This window comes from Cavia porcellus, unplaced genomic scaffold, assembly GCF_034190915.1.
Source record: "Cavia porcellus strain 051 isolate PalLab524CR breed Dunkin Hartley unplaced genomic scaffold, mCavPor4.1 scaffold_1, whole genome shotgun sequence".
NCBI lineage: Eukaryota > Metazoa > Chordata > Mammalia > Rodentia > Caviidae > Cavia > Cavia porcellus.
The window spans coordinates 88,678,121-88,698,645 of NW_026947484.1; the positions used below are offsets into that span (position 1 = coordinate 88,678,121).

The window sequence follows — 20,525 nt, forward strand, 5'->3', positions numbered from 1 at the left end:
TCTTCAATTTCCTTTTTCAGTGTATTATAATTTTCACTGTATAAGTCTTTCACTTCTTTTGTAAGAGTAATTCCTAAATATTTCATTTTTTTGCTTGCTAATGTGAATAGTCCAGTTTCTCTTATTTCCCTCTCTGTAATTTTGTTGTTTGTGTATAGGAATGCTATTGATTTCTGAGTATTGATTTTGTATCTAGCCACATTACTGAATTTATTTATTGTATCTAAGAGTATTTCAATGGAGTTTAGGGGGTCTTCTATGTAGAGTATCATGTCATCTGCAAACAATGATAATTTAACTTCTTCTTTTCCTATCTTTACCCCTTTTATTTCTCTTTCTTGCCTAATTGCTCTGGCTAGTACTTCCAGTACTATATTAAATAGGAGTGGTGATAAAGGACATCCTTGTCTTGTACCCGATTTTAAAGTAAAGGCTTTCAATTTTTGGCCATTTAGTATGATGCTGGCTGTTGGTTTGTCATAAATGGCCTTTATTATATTGAGGTAAAGACCATTTATTCCAATTTTCTGTAAAGTTCTTATCATGAATAAGTGTTGGACCTTATCGAAGGCTTTTTCTGCATCTATAGAGATGATCATGTGATTCTTATTTTTGGCTTTATTGATATGGTGGATTACATTTATTGATTTGCGTATGTTGAACCATCCTTGCATTCCTGGGATGAATCCCACTTGGTCATGGTGTATAATCTTCTTGATGATTTGCTGGATCCTATTTGCCAATATTGAGGATTTTTGCATCTGTGTTCATTAGGGAGATCGGTCTATAGTTCTCTTTTATAGTTGGGTCTTTCTCAGGTTTTGGTACTAGAGTAATATTTGCTTCCAGGAATGACTTAGGAAGGATTGCTTCCCTTTCAATTTCATTGAATAGTTTGAGGAGTGTCGGCATTAGGTCTTCTTTATATTTCTTGTAGAATTCTGCAGTGAATCCATCTGGGCCTGGGCTCTTCTTGGTGGGCAAGGACCCAATTACATTTTCAATTTCATTAGCAGAGATTGGGTTATTCAACAGTTTTATATCCTCTTGATCTAGCTTTGGTACTTCATATGCTTCTAAGAATCTGTCTATTTCTTCTGTGTTATCAAACTTTTGACAGTAGAGGTTTTCGAAATAGGTGTTGATGATCCTCTGTATTTCTATTGGGTCTGTAGTGATTTCTCCTTTTTCATTTCTTATTGCATGAATTTGAGCTTTTTCTTTCCTTTTTAAAATAAGGTTGGCTAGGGGCTTATCGATTTTATTTATTCTTTCAAAGAACCAACTCTTTGATTCGTTGATTCTTTGGATTGTTTTCTTAGTCTCTATTGCATTGATTTCTGCTCTGATTTTTATAATTTCCTCTCTTCTTTTGGCTTTGGGCTTGACTTGCTCTTCTTTTTCTAGCTGTTTGAGGTGTAGCATCAAGTTATTTATTTGTATTCGTTCTGTTTTCCTGATGTGGGAACTCAGTGCAATAAATTTTCCTCTCAGAACGGCTTTCATTGCATCCCACAGATTCCGGTAAGTTGTATCTGCATTTTCATTTTCTTTTAGGTATTGTTTAATTTCTTCTTTAATTTCTTCTGTGACCCACTGATTACTCAAGAGTGTGTTATTTAGTTTCCATGTGTTTGCGGAATTTTTGCAGTATCCTTTGTCATTAATTTCTAATTTCAGAGCGCTATGATCCGATAATATGCAAGGGATGATTTCAACTCTTTTGCATTTGCTTAAATATGTTCTGTGAGCTAATATATGGTCTATTTTAGAAAATGATCCATGTACTGCTGAGAAGAATGTGTATTCTGATGTTGTTGGGTGGAACATTCTGTATATGTCTATCAAACCCATTTGTTCACAGGTGTGATTCAGTTCTGTTATTTCTTTGCTCATTTTCTGTTTGGTTGATCTGTCCCTTGTTGCCAGTGGTGTATTAAGGTCTCCTGTTACAATTGTGTTACTGATAATTTGAGTTTTCATTTCTGTTAATAATTGTTTTATATAACTGGGTGCTCTGGAGTTTGGTGCGTATATATTTAAGATAGTTATCTCTTCCTCTTGGAGTTTTCCCCTTACGAGTATGTAGTGACCTTCTTTGTCCTTTATGGTCATTGTTGGTTTAAAGTTCACGTTGTCTGCAAACAGAATGGCTACTCCTGCCTTTTTTGGATTCCTGCTGCATGAAGAATTGTTTTCCATCCTTTGACTTTCAGTCTGTGAGTATCTTTCTGGGTTAGATGGGTTTCCTGTAAACAGCATATGGTTGGATTTTGTTTCTTGATCCATTCTGCTAGTCTGTTTCTTTTGATTGGTGCATTGAGACCATTTACATTAATGGTTATTACTGTTAAATGCTGGTTAATTGTAGGAATGTTATCTCTCTGCTGTTGCATCTTTATCTTTCTGTTCTGTTTAATTATTTGCTTTGCTTAGTGCTTTTTTCCTTTGTGTATCTAAACTGTCTTTCAATATTTTTTGCAGGGTTGGTTTGGTGTTCATGAAGTTCTTCAGCTGTTCTTTGTCATGGAAGTATCGTATTGCACCATCTATTTTGAATGATAGTTTTGCAGGATATATCAGTCTTGGTTGGAAATCATTTTGCTTTAGGATCTGGAATACTTCACTCCATGCTCTTCTTGACTTTATCGTTTGTGCTGAGAAGTCTGCTGTGATTCTAATAGGTTTTCCTTTATAAGTGATCTGTCTTTTCTCTCTGACAGCTTTTAATAATCTATTCTTGTGTTGGATTTCTGGGATGGTGATTATTATATGTCTGGGTGTAGTTTTATTTTGGTTATGACTGTTTGGAGTTCTATATGCTTCACTGATCCTGATGTCAGTTTCTGATCTCATGCTTGGGAAATTTTCAGCTATTACTTCTCTAAATATCCTCCTGACATCCTTCATGTTGTCTCCCTCTCTTTCATTAATCCCTATCATTCTTATGTTATTCTTCTTTGCATCGTCTTGCAGTTGTTGAATTGTTGTTTCCTGATTCTTTGTTATTTTCAAAAGATCTTTCCTTTCCTGTTCACTAGCTGCAATCCTGTCTTCAAGGTCTGAAATTCTATCTTCACTTTCATTAAGGCGGTTTTTACAACTTTCAGTGGAGTTTTTTATTTCCTGTATATCTCTGTGCATCTGCATTATGTATTCTGTTTGTTTCTTATATTGCTCGTCTAGGGATTCTATCTTTTTGTTTAGTTCCTCCAATTTTTTATCTGTGTTTTCTTTAGATATATTTAGAATCTCTTTCATTTCTTTTATCATTTCTTCTTTTATCTGGGAGATTATTTCGAGTTTGAATTTCTTTAAAGCTTCCTGGAGTTGCTTGTCAATTTCAGTGGCTATTGTGTCCAATATATGAGGTGGATGGGATATATTTTCGTCTATATACATCACTCCTAGGGTTTCTTGAGATGGGCTGGAGGTTTGAGGTTGTAATTTGGTCTTTCGTTTTGTCATTTTCCTATATTTCTGTGTTTCAAGTGTTATTTGAAAGCTTCCTCAGGACCTGTTGAAAATCCCCTTCTATGTTTGGAGCTACTGAGACTCTGGCGCCATGCTACCCCAAGCCATTGGGCCTACAGAACCAGTGGCCCTCCTCTACCTGCTCAGAACTCCGCAGTTCCAGACAAGCTGGGCCTCAGGGACACGGTGCGCCCACCTGCCCCTTGGAAGCTCCACAGTTCTTCAATCGCAGCCGGGTTAGGGTACTCACCACAGGCCGCAGTGCTTCAGGAACCTGTGGACCCTCCCTGGTTGCAGAGATATCCACAGTCCTCCAGACACATGGAGAGGCCGATGCAGGCACCCCAAATCTGCCCAGCTCCTCCTCTGCAGACCAATGGCCAGGTGCGGCAGCTAAACAGGCTGGGCTAGGCTGGTAGTGTGGGCCAGCCCACCTATCGGGAGCTCAGCAGGTCTCCAAGTGAAGCCGGGAATGGGGAGGCTGATGTGGAAGCCTCAAACCCACCTCTCTCCTTCACTGCACCTGGAAGCCTGGGGGAACTCCAGCAGTCTGGGCGCAGATATCCAGAGTCCTCCAGACACGCAGAGAGGCCGGTGAGGGCACCCCAGATCTGCCCAGCTCCTCCCCTGCAGACCTATGGCCAGGCGCGGCAGCTAAACAGGCTGGGCTAGGCTGGTAGTGTGGGGAAATATCTCACTCTTAACCCTCATATCATATGCCCAATCTAAGGCCATTTTGAAAGACACATTATCAGAAATCCAGAGTATGAACAAGAAAATATAAAGGGTAGCTAAAGAACTTCCCCAGCACATGTGTGTAAATGCATACACACATATATCTTTGAGAACAAGACTTTACGTATATGTTACACAACATAATTTTGGGAACAGTTTATCATTAAATGCATCATTCTTACTAATACATACCTACTACATTCTTTTTGTAACTGGAAATAATATCATGTTATCTGTATGCTGCAATTTATTGAACCTTTTATTTGGGACTGGGACTTTAGTGCATATTTACTTTCTCAATACTACAAAAAAGATATGTAGACATTTTTTTGACTATTTATTGTGTCCTGATGCAAAGTGGTACTATGTTAGGCACAAGCTTTTTGCTAAGCACAAAGGACCTCATTCTAGGCTTTTTGAAGCATAGAGAATAGAGCAGACACAGATATTGCCTTTCAAATACACAGAGAAGTAATAATACTACTGAATAAAGGCACGTATTACTGTGGAAGCATTTATTAGCACACTTTATCTTGTAAGGAGCTAGGAAGGCTTTGAAGAAATATACTCTTCAACTGGGGCCTGAGGGAGCTATGAGCATTGCTTTTAGTGCTCAAAAGTCTGGAATCCAACAATGCCCCTGACTGAGATGACAGAGCATATACAAGAAAGAATTGTGGAACAATTTTTTTCCAAAGAAAATTATAATCCAAGGAACTGATTTATTACATTCTATACAACTGTGAAAAGAGCTGAAAACATCATGCATTTGCATTCATGGTCATCACTGTTTTCTGGCCTGAAAACAGAAAGTTAACAAGCATGCCTCCCCTCTTTCCCTTCCCTGCCTGGCTCAGATCCTGGAATGACCCCCTTTGCTTGTCTTCTGGTCTCTAGTGTGGCTGCTTTCTGTTCCATTGTAACACATAGACCTGCCCATAAACGTGGCAGGAAGGGCGATCTGATCATAGACCTTCTTAGGAGTGGGAAGTATCTTTTGATCAGACTTGAGAACCTCAATAATAAACCCAAATAAAAGTGCTATGTTATGACAATTCTAAATAATGTTAATAACAAAAATGTCTCCAAGAAAAAGATGTTTTATTAGTCTAAATTATAAAGAATGATTTTTGTGTATTAGTTTGCTAGGACTTCTACACCAAAGTACCAGAGACTGGGTAGTTTCAACAAAAAAAACTCATTGTCTTACAGTTCGGAAAGATAAAAGTCCCAAAACATGAAGCCAATTGCACCGATTTCTTCTGAGATCTCTTTCCATGTGTCATGGTTGGTTGTGTCAACCTGAGTAACAGAAGTATAACTAAGTCAGTTCAGCAATCCCACACCCTAGGTGTGGAAGACCCGCCATAGGGTGGCTTGTCACCTGGGTGGTATCAAGGGGAAATGAAGAAACATGGACCTGCTTCTGTTTCTCTGGAAGAGCTGTAGTCTTTGCCCTCACCTGAGCCGCTATCTCCTGGCTTCAGTGCTGACCCTTTGGCTCTCGGAGTCCATCTGCCAGACTTCAGCGCAGATTCTTCAGTCTTCCACTGCAGACCCATAGGCCTCTTGATAGAGACTCTCCAGGGACACTGCACTGAGCTCCAGAGCTTTGACTGAGTCCTTCTTTCTCCACTGTGCACAATCTCTGCATGCTTCTTCATCCAGCTCTGTGGGCAGCCATTGTAAGCCACCTTGTAATTTCTTCTACATTTGTATATCTTATGTTATATCTGCTTCTCTGGTAAATACTGACTGATACATGGCTTGTTGTAGACTTTTTTTTGCATCTTTACACTTTCTTGTGTCTGTCTAGTGTCCTCTTTTCATCGGAACATCATCATATTGGATTAGGCTTCATTCTAAGGAGCCAGTTTTAACTCAATTCTTTAATAATCCAATTATAGATAGTCTCATTCTAAGGTACTAGAGGTTAGAACTTCAACATATGAAAACGGGTGGAGCACAATTTGGCCTATCAATGTGTTTACTGTTAATTTTTAATATTGTATACAGGAAGCTTGAATTAGATAGTATGTATGTATATACGTATGTATTTGAAATAGGGTCTCGCTATGTAGTTCAGGCTGGCTTTGAACTCGCTATTAACCCAGGTTGGCCTCGAACTCATGGTGATCCTTCTACCTCAGCCTCCTGGGTGCTGGGATTACAGGTATGTGCTACCATGCCTGGAAGCATGAATTTATTAATATTTTATAAGCATTATATTCTAACAGAAATTAATGCAAGAATCCCATACATTCAGGGTTCATTTCTCTAATACTACTGTTTTTCTGAATTTAAAGAGCGCATCTATGAAAGTACAATGATTATGAAACAAACAAGTCACAGAATTTAAGTTATTTAAATACTAGAATTTTGGAAAATGCTTAAACAGAAAGTTAATAATCTGTATTTAAAACTATTTGACTAACGACATTTAAAAGCTACTAGAATAAAAGCCAAAAGACATGAGTAATATTATAATATCTGCAAATGTATGTTATTTCAAATTATGTGAAATAAAGTTTCTGACACTAAAATTTAATTAAATGTATTCTCTGATTAAGTATGTGCAAAAATACATTGACACATTTGCCTATTCTGTCTATTGAACATGGACATGTGAAAAAAAGATCAATTTTGACAGTTGTCAAGATGTTTGCACCACTGAAAGCTTGAGAACAACTGTAACAATATTATTCATTCTTACAAGACAACTAAGAATATTTTTCATTTTTCAAAAGGTGCTAATGTTCTAAAACTCAAATCATTCCTTCTGCATACTATAGTATTTATTTTATTTTTAAATTATATTTTTATTTCTATAGCTTTTAACTTTTAATTTATTTCAAAATTATTTTTTCCTATAGGGGTAGACAATCGATGTTTTAAATGATCCTATTTGTATATAACTTGCTTTATCTATATTTCTACTTAACATTGTTGGCTATGTCTAGCAATTAAATTTATTTTCTTAACAGAATATTAAAATCAAAATCCTAAACCTTAATGGTGGCCAACAATATAAGGCAGAATAGTACTGCTTTATTGGGAGAAAATATTTATAACCATTCTGTGGAATAAAAAAATAAAAGATCATCTCATTCATGTTTAGTAATCAAATAATTATTCTAGTGAGTAACTGCAAATGCTGGTTTAGGTGGGGAAATAAAAGAATATTTTTTCCCCTAGGCCCTTTGGATCCTGTGAGTAGATCAACTATGAACAATGAGGAAAAGTGGGGGCACCAGAGGACCATTTAATGCAGCGGCCTGCTGCAGATGGGGTTTCTAGTCACAGGCTGGGATTCGATCACCTTCTTACTCTTTGAGATCATTCTCCTTCTGAATTTGCTTCCCCACACCTATAGGACGAAGTAATATTGTTATCTCATAGTCCTAATGTGCCCGGAACCTGGAAACCACCCAATAACTATTAGTTAAAATAAACAAGACACACAAATTAAATATTGGACAACTTGATTAAAAATTTGATGCAGCAACCTAGAATATGGTACCAGGTGATGTTTAATATCCTAAAAGAAGGCATAAGTGTTACATGAGTTCATGAAACATTTGTAACTGAGAGATTTTGACAATTTTAGGACCAATCTTAGCATCAGAGCACAAACCTAAGGTGGATGACCATAGGGCCTAGAATCAACAAAAGAAAATCAAGAAACAATGAATTAACTTTCTATCAGTTTTTAGCCTAATTGGAACATTTCAACATTAGATGAAAGATGCCAGATAGAAAAGATTGTGTGCTGTGTGATTCTTTTATCTAAAGGGCACAAAGGAGAAATTAAGCCATGGTGTCACATGTCGGCATTTATCTCTGTTTATCTCTGTGGGAAGCACAGAGACCTGGAAGAAGAAGAAATGACACTCCTGGACTCCTGATGCTGTTTCTCCAAGTGGGTGCTTGTTGCCAGGATGTCTTTAGTCTCCTAAAGTTTACCGAAAGGTATTCTTATTTGCACACATTTTTATAAAAGGAATATTTTTCAATAAAAAGCTCAAAACATATAAATTTTCATTTTGAAAATTTTGAAAAGATAGAGGTTCAGGGGAAAATTTTAAAAAGGCACCTGTAATCCTTGAACATAGAAAAACTGCTAGAAGCATTTTAGAGTGAACCTTTCACACAAAATTAAAATCACTTATTTTTCACCAAGCAAACATAGCATAACCATTTTCCTATGGTTAGAAATTGTTCTAAGGCACTATTTGTTCATATACCATAATTTTCTTGGTTACTCTCTTGCATTTTCTTAACAACAACATTTCGATTTCTAATATATAGATATGGTGACAATAACCTCTGTACACCTCTTACTTTTGGACCAAGATAAATGTTTATAAATAACAGAAGATTTGCTATACATATTTTCAATTTCCTTCCTCAAAATTTGAGTTCATTTCCTTCAAATCCTCAGTACTGAGGATACTTTTAAAATATGAATTCTTTTCCTTTAAATTTTTTGCCTTTTTTTAATTTCTGAGATAAAACCATGTTTTATATTATTAGCTATCACTGCTTCTTATTTTGGAATGTTTCTTCCCAGCCTTGCCAGATCCCTCTATTAGAGCATTCCAAGTCTCAGCTTTGCAGGATCCTGTTATCCAAACTCAATATTTCACTCAGACTAAAATCTAAACTCAGCTTGCTTTATGAATTTTGTTCCTTTTCGTCCACTTACTCTTTTGGCATCTGACCCTATTTATGTTTCTGTTTTGTGTCTTTAATCTCTGTTCTTGGTTGTAAGCTTATAATAACCAAACCTACTGTGGATAAGACAGTAGCTCTCGTGGTAAAAGACAGGATACTCTCCTTGTCTTCTACCAAATTTAAAGTGAGGGAACAAACCTAATTTCCATTGTCGTTTCCCAGGATTTATTACACGTACCTATGCTAAATTATATTAAAAATGCTTGACCCAAAAAGCTATGACATTGTAATTTTAAGAGACTGAGCTCTCTCTTGTTCATACAAAACATTTGACAAATAGATGAACTTTGTCATTTCTTTATCCTCTAAAATCCTGTAAAAAGAAAGGAGCCTACTCTCTATTTGTTCTGTTGCAACAGTGTCCATTAGAAAAAATAAAGCAAAGTATATTTTCAACCAAGCACAGATTGCCTGCGGTTTCCTCTTGCCAGGATGGGCTCTTCTAACACAGTTGCAAGAAGTCTGCCTACGATCTGTAATTCTGTCCTATCTCCATGAAAGATGACTTTCACATTCTACAGTGTGGGAGGACAGCCACTGATGAAGTCCATGCTGGGAAGGGCTCAGCCGTGCAGAGCCGTGGAGGAGGCAGCTGTCTTTCTCTTTTATTCCTGATTTTTAGTGTGCCCTGTGGCGAGCCTTAGTTCCTTCCCTCTGTTGGTCCTGAATGTTTACCTTTAGTCCATTTTACTTTTGCTTACTCCGTTGTTTTTCTCTGTTGTTATTTGTGGTTGGCTTGGAGAACAATGTTGCAGGAACACAGAGCTTTTGAGGGAAATGTAAATTGGAGGCGACACTGCACCCCGTCCTGTGTTTTCTCATCGGAAAGCACCATTTCAGAAAGCTGAACTGCCTGGCTACAGTGCTGGATGAAGACATGCTGAGTTCAGGAATATTCCCTGTTCCCAGGCCCTGCTTGTACAGAAGTGGGACTTTCTGAAGAGGGGGCATTCTGGAAGGGAGGGGAGGAGAAGGGCACTTTCAGAAGCAGATGCTCCTGGCTTTGGGAGGAAAGCTGCTCTCATTGCAGTTCAGCAGGCTTGCAGACAATCCCCAGCTTTGGAGAGAGACAAACAAAAACCAGTCTCTTAGTTTAGTGTATAAATGTAAGAGGCTTGTCTTAAGTGTGTGTGCAGGACTCTAGCAGGCTAAAAATGTTATGCAGAGTTAAAGTGAGGCATTGTTTAGGTTTTAATGAAGGCAACCAATTTTTAACAACAGAAGTTCTGTTGCTGACCCCCCCTTCTGCCCCCCACATTCATTTCCTCTGCCCCTGCACCTGCTTTCATTTTTGGCTTCTTGGCACTGATGTTCGCAGAGACATCAGCTGGCAGTGGCAAACTGCTAAAAGCTCCCCTGCAATGCAGCTCTGCAAATGCCAGCCATTTATCCACCGGTGCATGCCAGCTTAGCGTAAGGTCTCCCTTTCTCCCTCCAACCCCAATCCCCTTAGACCCCCAGTTTACTTCCAAGGGACAGTAAATGATCCAAATCCAGCAGTGGTCTGGCCCTTTGACTATCTATTAAGTGTGGCCGCATGTATTTGGTGCATCTCTTTGCTGTGATTATAATATTTTGATCCAAAGAGTGTTGCAGAAAATTTAGAGGACAATACTATTTCTTCTATTCAATAAAGAGCCCTTGGCCCACAGGCTCAGTTCTCTCTCCTCAGCAGATGGTGGGATAGTTTCTTGAGGTCTCTTTGACTTGAAACAGCCTTTTTGTTTCTGTTGCTTATTGAGAGCCAGTTGCCCCAAATTCTTTGAATAAAGACATCCACTTTTCAGTTTTAGCTAAGCCCTAAGAGATAAATAGTGACTTAGAGTTGGGGGCTGATGGACAAGCTGGAAAGGCAAAGGGCCTGTTGGAAGTTAAGTATTCAGCACAAGCCTTTGCAGTTTCAAACACGGTGGCTTTAAGTTCCCATTCACCACAGCAATTCAGCCTGTATACTGAGAAAGTGTGAGAAATCTGTGAGAAATTCGACATATATTTATTTTTCTTGGAAATTAGAGAATATCTTCACAGTGTACACTCTGAAGGGCTTTTGTTTTGTTTTGTTGTGTTTTTAATGATCTAAACCATCTGGGGAGTTGATAAAGAATGTGATTTTTCACAAGCTGAGCTAGCAAAGCCTATTGCTAAATCCCAAACCTTTATCCAGCCTACAGATAAAACCGGGGTGGGAGAGCTTTCCTTCCAGCTCGAAAAAATACTAAGATCCCACGTATGCCAAATGCTTTAGTATCTGGGTGGTAAGAAAAACAGAGAGCTGACACAGGGAGCCCGGCCCAAAGAGTCAGAAATGTGTGTTCTTATTTTTGTTGTTGTTTTTAGATTTGTAGAGGTCACAGATTTCCAGAAAATCTGTCTGGAAACTAAGTCAGCACCACGGTTTTTGGACTTTTGTTGACCCAGGAATGGGAACTAGCCCTTGCCATTACTTCTGCACCATGTACTTCTGCAATCCGGAGTATAAAAGCTATCTTACCTGGGAGAATATGTTCCCACACAGGAAGCACTGCGGGCGAGCCTCACGTGCCAGGGTCATCTTGCAGTAACCATGAGTTTTCTTCAGCATGTTCTTGCGGCTTATTTTCTCAGGATTTGCATTCGGCAGTTGGCCTAGTCTGGTGAATAACAAAGAGAAATCAGGAACTGCCATTTCCAGGAATTGGACCATAGTCTCCAGGTTTAACTATGCCATGGGCTTTGACTTGTCTTTCTCTTGATCTCAATTATTTCTTTTCCTTTTCTTTGCTGTAAGGCACAAAAGATCACACTGTAAAGTGTTCATAAACATTTCTAACAAGAAACCTGACAGTTTTTCCAAGGCTTGGTTATCAATTACTATTCTCTGTGAGGTTGGTATGTTAATCAACCAACCAATCAATCAATCAGTCACTTGTAATACCTTCACGTGCTACATGTATCTTATTCAAACTTATGAAAATTGTGTCAGAAAAGTCATTTTGATACTCCTATTTAAAATGATTTTAAAATTAGGAATTCAGTTAAATGTTCAAGGTATCACCTTTCTACTGGATGTGACCCCTACTTAGAAAACTGAAGAACAAGTCACACAGTAGTGTGAACTATGATAAGAAGCCCATCAGAAATGATCGTAGAGTAATAGAATTTAGATAATGGAGAAGATTTGTAATTATTCTTACATATACAGTTGTTTTCTTATTTCATAAACCCAGGAAGCTCATTAAACACAGTAGCTCTGATGTGTTCCCAATTATAAAAGAAGCAGAATAATATGACAATAGATCATGGGACATTAAAGTATAACCCTACATCTAAGACCAACTTCTCTCTTTCTGACACTTGGCTTCCTCAGCTTCAAAGTAGAAATGAAATTATGTTGACACTTGACAATTCAATTTGTTAAAAATAATCTTTATAAACTTTAGATCACTATATAAATGTTTATTATTATAGCTATTACTTGGATTACAATGCTTTGTATTCATACAGGTCTATATAGTTGTCAGCTATAGTAATTATTATTACATTAGAATTGCATTGGCCTTGCTTTCCCAAATATGTCCTCCCTCCTCTCTTCTTTAATTAAGAGAGTGGCACCATTCAAATAGTTGCAGGTGCCTTGTCACTTCCTTCTCCCTTATTTCCCACAGTCTACCCCAACTTCCACTGATATACAATTTCTTTAAGCCAAAGGAATTTAGAGTGATCTATAGTACACAAACAGTACACTTCTTGCCTAATAAAATTTCAAGTTCCCTTTGGATCCACTCCTAGAAAGGACCCAATTCCATGCCTTTGGATTAGTGTCTCTTTTGATTTCACTTCAGGAAACGAACATTAGTTCTATGCTTTTTTTCCCACCTACCTCTGACATGTGATTTGTTAAATTGATGAGTTTCTTGGAGTCTTTCTTTGAAGTAAAGTGGGATATAAATAAACAAATATTTGTAAGTTATATTCATTCATGTTTTTACAATTTAGCTAGGAACTATTGACACATCAGAATTGTGTACAATAGATAACCCTAAACTCCTGAGTAGAGGCCTTTGTTCCCTAACCTTCATCATGGTTCAACAGGATCCTTAACCACCTATAATTATAAATATATCTTAGTGTCTTTATTCTCATCATGGGTTGCACTGGAAGTGGTAGATTGGAATTAACTTGCTAGAATTCCAATTACATTTCTATGGGATTATAAATTTAAGCTTCCTGGACCACAACAAGGATGGAAAAGGGATCGCTATAACTGCTGTACTTCAAATTGAAGAAATTAAAGTTATTTAAACAAATTCTTGCTGTCATGGAATCATTGAGAAACCTAAAGCTATAGTAGGCAGATCTGTGTTACTTACTTAGACAAATTGAATAAGTGAGACAGTGTGGTGCAATGGGGCGGTGAGGCGGAAGTTATCAGTCCTACTGGGTAGGCTCAAGAAAGATTCCTGGAAGAGATAGCATCTGACTTCCTGTTTTAATTAGAAAGTATTCATCAATTGCCAGTTTTGTGGTAGGCCAAATGACAGGTGCTAAGAGAACAGTGATGAGAACAAAGCCTTTTGGAGCATTTCATTGGAAAGACTCTCACTTATTGGTGAGTCATGAGCCCCACCTGGAATGTGCGCCTTTAGTGACGAAGCCCTTGCTTTCCACCACCATCTGGAAAGAACACAGAATACACATACTCCAGTCACTGCTCCCAGTTGCCAGATGCCTTGGGAAAGGAAATAGATAAGAAACAGTTCTCTAGGAATCCCTGGAGCTCACTTAACTTTTGACAGAGGGAAAAATGACTGAACTGGGACATAACAAAGACCTAAATATTTGGCATTTGGGAAGACCAGCATATATTGAAACAACATGCTAGAAATTAAAGAAGAAAGCCATCTTTTTAAAGAAAGGAAAGCACATATAGGAGATATGGCGAGTTACTCCTGTCTGCATGGGCAGATCTCTTGATGCTTCAGTTATGGAGCTTCTGATGAGCTTTCTCCTGGTAACAGACTATTAAGTCAAAAGGGTCAACATTAGCTGAAAAAATCATTTGTCTCTGCCTATACACATAATGTTCTACTTCTCTGGATGTTTTCATATACTATTAACTGCATAAAAGCAATAGTCCTCAGTCAGTCAGCACTCCACTAAGGACAACAGCTTATGCTATTTACAAGTGACTACTTGGAAGTAAGGAGCATGCACAGAAATACTCAAGTAGAGACTCCATTAGTGTGATGCTCAAAAGAGTTAGGGAGAAAGATGCTCTCACAGGACAATGAAATAATATTAAACTGTGGTATTGCCTTTGATAACTGTTACATACATAGGATAGATAGTGACATATACAACAGATTAAAGAAATTACTGGAGTAGGAGGGCTCCAGTAAGATTTTTCAAAAATTGGGATATAAGAATAGAAAGAAGAATTTATATTGAAAGAACATCAGGCAGCAACACTCCAGACAAGATGAGCGAAGATTGTATAGGTGTGGAAAAAAGAATCTAAAAACTAACAGGCTCATATCAGGACAATCAGAAAAGTAACCACTAATGCAAGTACCAAAAAAATCATTCTCTCTGTCTCTATCTCTCTCTCTCTGAAAAAAATTTCTGAGAAATTTCAAACATTTGAGAAACTAAATTGAAGCATAATAAGAAGGCAAAGCACTCATCCTTGTAACATATGTCTACATAAATATCTACCTGTATACATTCCTTTAAAAACACAAATATTACAGAAGGAAAATGATTACAAGTAAAAATCTAGAAAAAAATCACAGCTTATTACCAAATATGTCAGTGGTGATGAGATAAAACAGTGATAATCAGAAAGATTAACATGAAATATATCATGCTATTTTGTTAAATATAAATGTGATTTGCTGCATCACATTTTAGACCAAATCAAAATTTTAGTTAAAAATAAAATCTTCCACTGTTTTCAGATTTTTCCTTTGACTATATATGCAAACATTCTCTAAAAAACTTGGCATTTCCCTGTATTCTACAGTAGATGAAAACTATACCATAATTGGCACATACCATTTTCACCTGAAATGCACCAAAGTAGAAGTTTCTGCATGAAAGATGACAGAATGAGAGTCAGATATAATACTCTAAATCAACAGCATCGTTTACAGGTTCAAAAACATAGATTCGGGGGGGGGGACTTCTTTAGCCAAATTAATGAAAAGTTATATAAAATGCTACCAAAACTAATTAATTAAAGGAGGCACCACTTACCCACCACTAGTGTGTAGTAAGACAAGAGGGAGAAATACTAATCTTTCTATTAATATTGTAGTTTTCTTTCCTCTGCTTACTTTCCATCTGTTCTTTAATTAGAGCTATTTACCATTCCCTGAAGGACAATGTGGATTGTAATAGCAAGAATGCAAAATCAAGGTACAATTCCTGATGTATTTTGGTTTCTAAACTAGACCCTGGAGAATCATAGGGAAAGGGCTCCCTGGGAACAGGACCTGGACTGGAAGACAATGGATAAAGGAGACAGAGAGGGAGTGCTCGCTTTCCTGCAGCATCCTCCTGGGATGCAGACAAGGGTTGGGAGGCAGCGTGTCAGACATCCAATAACTCCTGCTAATGTGGTGCGGAGCAAAATGAAACACTGAGAGAAATGACAGGAACGTGCTGTCTGCTGTCAGCAACATGGAGAAGAACAGCTAACTCTACCTGGTGATATTATAGGGACCTGGAAAAGTTAGCATGGGAGTTGAGTGTTGGTAACTATGATGCTTCCTAGATAGAAAAAAAGTCAGAAAAATCATTTTGAACATTTTAGTCAATAAGTATTAGATTAGATATAGGCAATTTTTAATACACTGAGCAGAACAGTGCCAAAAAAAGTTTTGTGTGCAGTACTTTTTAATTCTATTCTCTGCCATGTTTAATTCAATTCTCTACTCAATTCTCTACCACATTGAAAGGTACAAGAAATATGTGATATTGCTACAGTGAATATTGATTATTACATTCTTCATGAACTTTTACAGATAACTACAGATCACTTTCACTAATCAGGAAGGTCCCTAGTCAAGAAGGTGTTAGTGACTCTTCATTCCTGTTGTTTTCCTTCTGCCCTTGCTACTTACCCTGATTATTTGACATTGTATTAGCTGGTGGATTTTCAGGTCTGTCCTCTGACTCTGTTACTCAAAGTTAGTTAGTCAACTGGAAACACAAATGCTGTTGTGTCTTTGTATCTTAACTCTGGAAGCATTGAGATAATACTCCAATCTCTGTCATCCTACTAAAATGCACTTAGTAGTAATTAATTGGGAAATTTCAGGAGATGTAGAACAATGAAAGAATACATTTTAAAAGTGAGGAGTCACCTTAGCAATAATAAAGTCTTTTGTATTTACAGGCTGTTAATATTGAAGGTCAAAGAGGATAGAAAATTTGTCTCAATCTGGAAGTTTCTAAGTGAAAGGTCTCAATCTAAATCCAATCATCTTTCTTCAGTGCCTGTAAAGGAAATGAGAAAAGTGTTCTGCCTCACCAATTTGCATAGCCCATCACCTGTCTTCACCGTGGGAACCTAGGTAAGCCATGCCAGAGAAGAGAGACCCCTCCTATCACCTCTCCGCCATTGTAGCCCTTTCCTTTACTATTGCCACTACTGAAGTGAAATGTTACTCCAGTCCATCAGGAACAAGTACAGGAGACATTGAAATAGAGGACATTAAAAGCCATACACCTGAAGTTTTTCAAAAGACAGCAAATGAAATAAAGAAGCAAATCCATGAGGCTATAGAGGAAATCAGATATGAGATAATCTCTTAGATAAAAAAGAAATATCAACATTTTAAAGGAATTGCTCAGCAAATATAGAGTAGAGACAGATTAAAAACAGATGAGTATAGGAAAAAGAGAAACAGTGAATGGTCAGCATAGGAAAGAAATAGAATACATGAGACAGATTTAATTTCCAGGACATTAAAAATTCTGCTGAAAGTTGGCAAAACCTCTTGAACGAAACTGAAGACAGACTTTCAGATCTTGAAGACAGGATTGCGACTAGCGATCATGAAAGAAAAGATATCCTGAAAATAACAAAATATCAGGAAAGAACAGTCCAAAAGCTGCAAGATGAACAAAGAAAAATAATATAAGAATAACTGGTGAAAAAGTAGGAGTCATCATATGACATAAAAATTATTTGCAGAAGTAATAGCAGAAAATTTTCCAAGCATGGGAAAAGAATCTGACATGCAGATAAGTGAGGCATAGAGAACTTCAGTTACCCATACCCTGACCTATAATAATCAAGATCCTAGAAATTCAGCACAAAAAAACACTATTAAAAGCTGTTAGAGAAAAGAAGCAGATCCTATGAAGTAAAGCCCATCAGATCACAGTAGGCTTCTAAACAAATGCTCAAGGAAGAAGAGCTTGTAGTCAAATATTTAAATTCTTAAAGAAAACAACTTCCAACTCAGATTGATGTGCCCTGCAAAATTATCTTTCAAAATTAACACTATACTTTCATGGCAAAGAACAACTTAAGAAACTCACGACCGCCAAACCAACACTAAAAAGTGACACTGAAAGATATTCCAGAGAGAGACAAAAATGACCAAGATTCCAAGAACAACAACAGAAACAAACCAACAAGCAGGGCAGGCAATTAAACACAGAGCAAAGTAGGGAAGCAACAGCAGGAAAACTTCATCCAAAACAAGCCAATATGTACGTCTTTTTTGTTTTGTTTTGTTTTTGTTTTTTTCCTTTTTATCGGTATCGGGGATCGAACTCATGACTGTCTGCTTGCAAGGCAGGTGCTTATGCCGCTGAGCTAAATCCCCAGCCCCTATGTACCAGTCTTTATGATCAAATGGTCTCAATTTACTAATCAAAAAAAAAAAAAAAAACAAAAACAGATGGCAGAATTGACCAAGAAACAAAATCCAACAACATTCTGTATTCAAGAATCACATCTGAATCAAAGAGCAATTCATAGATTAAAAATCAAAAGATGCAAAACAATAGTCCATGCAACAGGAATCCAGAAAAAAGCAGCAGTAAGCATTCTGTTTGCAGGCAATGAGAACTTTAAAACAAGAGTGATCAAAAGTGATGAAGAAAGTCACTACATGTTTGTTAGGGAAAAAAATTCAAGAGGAAGAAAAGAGAGTTACCTTAAATATACATGCAACAAATACAGGTGCACCCAACTATGTAAGACAAATATTCATAGACATGAAAAATATAATAAATAATAACATAGTTGCAATGGGGGACTTTAATATGCCAAGGTCACAATGAGATAGATAAACTAGACAAAACGTTAGCAAAAAATAACAGAAGTGAACCACACCTGTAAATAAATGCACTAGTATATATTTACAGAGTATTCTACTTAACAACATCAGAATATATTTCTTCTCAGCTGCACATGGGACATTCTGTAAAATAGACCATAAACTAGCAAATAGAACATATGTAAGTAAATATAAAGGAAATATAATTATCCCATATATATTATTGGACCATGGTGCAATAAAATTGGAAATTGATGGCAAAAGAAATTGTGAAAGTTCCATAAACACATGGAAATTAGATGACAATATCTTGAACAACCAATGAATCACAGATGAAGATAAAGAAGAAATTAAACAATATTAAATGAAAATGAAAATGCAATTTATCTGAATCTGTGGACACAGTGAAAGCAATCCTAAGAAGGAATTTTAGAGTAATGAATTCTCATATCAGGGAAACAGAACAAGCACAAATAAATAACCTAATGCTGTACTTAAAACTTCTAGAAAAAAAAGAGCAAGTCAAGTCAAAATTCCATACAAAGGAAGAAATTATAAAGATCAGAACAGAAATTAATGCAATTGAGACCAAGAAAATAATAGAAAGAATTAATGAATTGAAGAGTTTGTTCATTGAAAGAATAACCAAAATCAATAGGCCCCTAGCTAACCTTATCAAAAAAGGAGAGAAAAACCTCAAATTCATGAAATATGGAATGAAAAGGGTGACATTACTACAGATCCTGTGAAAATTCAGAAAATCATCTATACCTATATCAAAATTTTTTTCTTGAGTAGGATAGAAAGCACGCAAGAAGTGGACAGATTCTGAGAAATGTATAAATAACCAAAGCTGAACCAAGAAGATGTAAAAGCCCAGGTCCTAGTGGATTCACAGCCAAATGCTGCAACAATTTTAGAGAATATTTAATATCAATACTCCTCAAATTCTTTAATTAAATTGAAAGGGAAGCACCTCTTTCTAACTCATTCCTGGAGGCAAGTATTATCTGATATCAAAACTAGAGAAAAACTCAATCCAATGAGAACTATAGGTCAGCTTCCCTGAGGAACATTGATATAAAAACCCTCAATAAAATACTACCAAAACAAAAAGGCAGCAATTTATCAGGAAGTTTATATGCCATGACCAAGTAGGATTTATCTCAGGAATGCAGGGATTGTTTGGCTTATGCAAATCAGTAAATGTTGGAAACCATATCAACACAAAGGCAAAAATCACGTGAGCATCTCAATAGATGCAGAAAAAACTTTTGTCAAATTCAACATTCATTCATGATTTAAAAAAAAAAAAAAAAAACCTAGAGAAAATCAGACTGGATAGTCTTTACCTGAATCTAATAATGGCATCTATGACAAACCAACAGCCAACACCATACTACATGCACAAAAACTGAAAGCTTTCACTCTAAAATCAGGAACAAGACAAGAATGCTCATTGTCACCACTCTTATTCAGTACATTTCTGGAAACATTAGCCAGAGCAATTAGACAAGAGAGAGAAATAAAAGGAAGAAGAACAGGAAAGAAAGAAGTTAAACTACCATTATTTGCAAAGAACATGATACTCTGCATAGAAGATCCCTAAAAGTCCACCAAAAGACTTCTGTAATATTAACCAAGTTCAGGAGCATAGCTGGATACAATGTCAACCCTCAAAAATCAATAGTATTCCTATATGCAAACAACAAACTCACTGAGAGAGAAATAAACGGAACCACACTCTTCACAGTCACATCCAAAAAGTGAAATACTTAGGAATCAATCTAAGAAAGGAAGTAAAAGTTCTATGCAATGAAAAATGCAACTCTGTGAAAAAAAAAACAATTGATAAGGTTATCAAAAATGGAAAGATATCCCTTGCTAATGTATGTGAAGAGCAAACACTGTTAAAATGGCTGGACTCCCAAAACAGTTTTACAGATTTAATGCAGCCCCTATAACAATTAGTATGCCTCACAGATATAAAAAAAAATACTAAAATTCATTTGGTAACAGTAAAGACTTAGAATAGCAAAGGCAATCCTGGATAACAAATGTAAGGTAGGAGGCCTTACAATTTCTGACTTGAAATTACATTACAAAGCTACCATGATAAAATCAGCATGGTACTTGCAAAAAAACCAGACCTGAGGATTGATGGAACAGATTAGAAGATGTAGACACAACTACAAACACAGTTAATTTATACTTTACAAAGGAGCAAAACATGCTCACTAGAAGGAAAAATAGCTTCTTTAATACATGGTGCTAGAAAAACCACCTCTTTATATGACAAAGACTAAA

At 36.8% G+C, this 20,525-nt stretch overlaps 1 long non-coding RNA gene across 2 annotated transcripts in view; it reads right to left on the reverse strand.

Moving 5' to 3' along the window:
• The window catches only part of LOC106028167 (uncharacterized), a 68,029-nt gene that overhangs the window by 17,491 nt on the left and 30,013 nt on the right, over positions 1–20,525 (reverse strand). Inside the window, exons 4-5 of one of the 2 annotated variants that reach the window (XR_001201775.3) lie at positions 11,435–11,573; positions 5,294–10,000 (exon numbers count right to left, since the gene is read on the reverse strand). This is a non-coding gene — a long non-coding RNA (uncharacterized LOC106028167). Of the gene's footprint in view, positions 1–5,293; positions 10,001–11,434; positions 11,574–20,525 lie in introns of those variants that run through there. The other variant, XR_001201776.3, reaches the window with a different exon arrangement.